Below are 4,801 nucleotides of genomic sequence, written 5' to 3' on the forward strand. Positions count from 1 at the left end.
ATGCTTTAGCTATTCTGTCTGCTATCCTGCTCTCTTCTAGGCTCACAGTGAAATTTATATGCCAAAATGAAGATGTCTTGGGAAAGATAGTTTTGAAAGGCTGACAAACCTATTGGTCAATATAAAAATTAGCAGTAAAAGTCATGGTTCAACTAATGGCTATTATCCTTAGCATATGGGTTAACAGCTAATTGGCTTTTGTCTTGAATATGTTTCTTTTCTGGAGCTGATGGAAGGGTTTTTGATTGCTTCAAGAGATCAGCAAGACTAAGAGATCAGTACCTCTGAAAGAGGCATTCTGTTTTTTTGAACATGAAACACAGCAGTTTCATTTTCTTTGTCTCTTTATGCTAGAGGAAGAAGGAAAACACTGCTTGATACACGAGTGGTGCTGGACTGTCCACTATCCATGTTCAAGCATGTTTATCTTTGTGTTTTGGGATTTTTTTTTCCCCTGTAATTTCAGGTAAAAAAGGAAAAGCAGCAACAACAATAGCAACAATAAATAAATACAAAGAACTTTCAAATTCCAATGTATTTTGGCCAGCTAGCAACTATCCACTGCTCACCAGGATTTCAGTAGATATTATTTATGTGATATACACATTGTATGTCATCATATATATGTTACATATTATTGTTTAGTTGTAAGTATACTATTTAGAGGTCAGAGAAACTTTCTGTATCAGATTATGGATTTGATCTTGGACTAAATAGCTGGTTGCAGGTTTTCATCTTTAACTATGAACTCTCTCCCCACCACAGAGTTGCTAATGGGCATCTGAAGGTTGTATTGTCATTATTCAAAAATCATGTTGCAGTGTACTGAAAGTACATCCTCAAAGTGACTGTTTCAGGTTTTTATCTCTTAGAGGTAGAGATGTTTTCAGGAAGAGCAAGTTTGACTTTAACATAACATCTTTATGGGCGTGTTTCATTAAAGAATGTTAGAAGCATCAGCATCAAGCTGATCTGGTGGTACTTACACCACCACAGAGATGTCTGGAGAAATTTTAGAGCATTTGAATTCATCGTATAAATGTCAATGACCATCTTTCCTAAAATACACATGGCATCAAAAAAACCTGCTTTCCCACTTCCTTTAATAAAGTTGTCCTCATGAAAACTGCACACAGTCAGTTGGATGGCTTTCTGTTGTTACATGAGTGTATTTTGGACTTGATTTCTTTTTCAGTAATTTTGATCTGCCATTGATATACTGTCTCTTGGAAGTACAGGTTGCCATGTGGCTGCAACAGCTGCTTCACTATTTTCAGTTGTAGCCTAATGCCTCCTCAGTCTCTGCCAAATTCTGGTAACAACAGCATTTTTAAAACTTTGAAATTGTTGCCCCTGATGTTTCAAACCATTATTAATTGTTTTGTGAGTTGCTGGGCAAAATCCTTTTTTATATTTTAATTTTCTGAACAGTTTTACAAAGGATTGTAAAGCAAGTCTCTTCTACTGAAGTAGATTTCAGTTCACTCAGTCTGTTCTGATTGCATGTCTTAAATCACAGAATTGTTACGGTTGGAAAAGACCTCTTAAGATCATCTAGTCCAACTGTCTTATTCTCCATTTCCAAGTAAATTAATCTAACAATTTCAACTAGTGTTCTCTCATTGTTTTGCGATAGTTTTGGATTATAGGAAAAGAGTAATATGCCTTGCATTTTATTGTTGTTTCTTTAAAATGCTATTTACTGATGTGACAGAAGTGATTACAGCATCCAGAAAAGTAGCTGGTATCATTCAAGTTCCATAAAAACAAACAAACAAACAAAAAAAAACCAACTAAGATTATTTTATGTTATGTGGGAAGACAAAGGTACAAAATTGTAACTTGCAGGCTGGTGAAGATCGTTAGATCCTCTGGGACAAACATGACAGTGAAGTCCCTAGACTTTACTTACTTTTCAGATAGATCTAAGTGTGTACTTGTCATGTAAAATTCAGTAATAGAGAGAACAAACAAAAATTCTAGAAAATAAATGCTGGAAAATATAACTTGGCTGCATTAGTTACTAATTTCCCCTACTTTGCAGAAGATTTTCTGAAATTCATTTACAGTAAATACACTTATTGACCCCTTTTCAGTTATTTCGCTTTTGCTTTCCAGTTTTCTAAGGAGTGTAAACCAACAAAACATCACTGATTCAATGTCCACCATAGATAAGATGCCCTACATTTATCAATATTGAATGCTTTAGCATTAGAGCATCACAGACCAGCTGGGATTATAAACAATTTAGGCAAAGGGAATGTGTGTGATTATAATGTTTTATTGATTCATGAAATATTATTAGTACCCATAATAGCCTTAGCACTATAAAATTATTTGATGTTTCAAATGAAACAGTTGCATGTTGCATAATTATGTTATTGTTTTGTAGACTATGTGCAATCTTGAAAGTTCAGTGTGTACTTATAATCTGGTGTGACTTGAAGAATAGTTGATGTGTAAATCATTGCCTATGTTATGTACTAGGATATTGATCCTCTATTCATCCATTTGGTAGAAAGTGTTACCTCCTCCTCCATAGTTCAAAATCCTGCTGCTTCAAGAATGATCGTTTGCATGCTTTGAGATGTATAAATGCTTCCCAATCTGAGTATTACAAAAGACAGCTTCATTCGCAGTCTCCAAAAGAAAGCCTGCCCAATGAAAGATTGAACTAATCTCTTAATTTCAGTTGTGTGAGAATTCAGGAATGACAGGTCATTGTCATATGGACAGAAAAGACAACTGTTGGTGAAGGGTGAGGCAGTGACTCTCCCTGTAAATCAGGTGTTCCATCGCCCTTTTTTCTAGCATTAATCTTTCCTTTTGGGATATGAAAGAATACAGTAGGAAACCAGTGTTCCTAAAATCATCGTTACTACGTCCCGTCTGTTTTCCCTGTCTTCCCTCCCCCTCCTTTCATCTCTTTCCATTCTTCCTCTCACCAAGCAAATTCTCATAGTCTGATCATGAGCTAAATCAGTAATTACTGATGCATCAACAAATATAGTTAGCAGCTGACAGCACAGGCACTGCACTGTGTGGCCACAGGCTCATTAGGCTCACCCTGCTCCTCTCATTGCTTTCTTTAACTCTGCAGCCTGTTCACATAGGCATATTAGCTGTTGTCTTCAGTAGCATTGCAGTTATCTAATTATCTTATAGTAGACAAGTGCTCAAGTTTTTATGTGTATGGCAGCCAGCACAAGAGAACCCCAAATGTTGCTCCATGGGGCATATTACCTCTATTAAAGATCAGTAACAATTCCTGTTGAATTTACTGCTCTGCACTCACTAATGAGAAAATGGGAGCTACTTCTGAGTTTTAATACACTTGTCTGTTTGTTTGTTCAGGAGTTTTCATCCCAAGTCAGCCTCAGGGTCTGCTAGTCTGAAAATCACTGTCTTCTCCACTTTTGTCCCCTAGTTTTCTCCACCAAACACTTGACAGGAGAGGAAGTGTAATTATTTAAAGTATTTTGGGAAAATATATCTCACTGTTTCTATGACCCAGTCCTTCCTGTAAGAACATCTGTGGGAATGTGCGATCTAATCTATTAAATGATTCAAGGAATGTTGGTGGGTTTTTTTTGTTTGTTTGTTTGTTTGTTTTTCTCTTCTTTTATGTAGCTGCATTAATTTCTGCATTTTTTTCTTCGTATTTTTTTCTTCATATTCTTGTTCATTTTCTTCGAACTGTGTTCCGTCATTCTTTTGTCATTCAAACACTCAGATCAAGAGACAATTTGTACCAGCTTTTCAGAATTACCATTTAGAAGAAAATGTTTTACACTGTTTTACAAAATAAAACTATGTTGTTGGCACTGACTTTAAGAGGACCCGTTGTGAGCGAAAAATAAAAATCTATATTAAGATTTTCTATTGTGATTGCTCTATTTAAAAGTTCTTCTTTGTATAATAATTCATGTGAAGTTGCTTCTATTTAAAGCACTGAGTTTGATCTTGGCTTTGATCTGTAGCTTTTGATCTTGAAAGAAGGATGTTGTGGCAGTAAAACAAAAAGAGTAGGAGAGACATTATTTGTTTTTTTAATTTTGTTACAAAGTTAAAGGGATGGTGTCAAGATTTAGCAGGCAGTAATTGGACCTGCCTTTATTTACTTAACTCTGTTTGCAAAGTCAATCTAATTCTATATGCCGGAGAGCTTGCTCCTGCACATGCTTTTATGAGCCCTCTTTTTTCACAGGAGCACAGCTTTTCTTTAGAAGCTTTCAGAGAATGGTCATTTATAGCACAGAGTATAAATTAGTTATAAAATGCTGAGAATAGCTTAGATATACCAGGTATGACTCAGTTTGTCTTGTTTTTCATGCTGAACACAAAACATTAAAAATAACCCAACTTGAGGATTTCTGAGATTTTCCATGGCTGACCTAAGTTGTGTGTCTCCCACCATGCTTAAGATAGAATGTGCTGCTCAAAGAGCACAGCAACATCTGCTGAAGGCCCATGCCTAAATTTAATCACCTGCTCGTGTTCTCGTGTTGAATATCAAGTTTTTCTCGGAGGCCTCAGTGCTGCACTTACTGTGCCGCGATAGAAACAAAACCCGCTGAGGTGCTCGTATTGAGCTGCCCTTCAGAATGCACGGCAGTGCAGTTACCAGCTGCGTTCTTCGGCGTCTGGAAAGCGCTGGGGGAAGCCGTCAGGCATTAACGGTGCCGCACTCCTGACCCAGCCTGCTCGCCCGTCACCAGGGTACACGGGGTTTTTGTTAGGACACCGTCTTTTTACTGCGGAGGGCTTTACAGGATCTGTGCGCCATGGGGCTCGGGACGAG

This window comes from Meleagris gallopavo, chromosome Z (genome assembly GCF_000146605.3).
Source record: "Meleagris gallopavo isolate NT-WF06-2002-E0010 breed Aviagen turkey brand Nicholas breeding stock chromosome Z, Turkey_5.1, whole genome shotgun sequence".
Classification (NCBI taxonomy): Eukaryota; Metazoa; Chordata; class Aves; order Galliformes; family Phasianidae; genus Meleagris; species Meleagris gallopavo.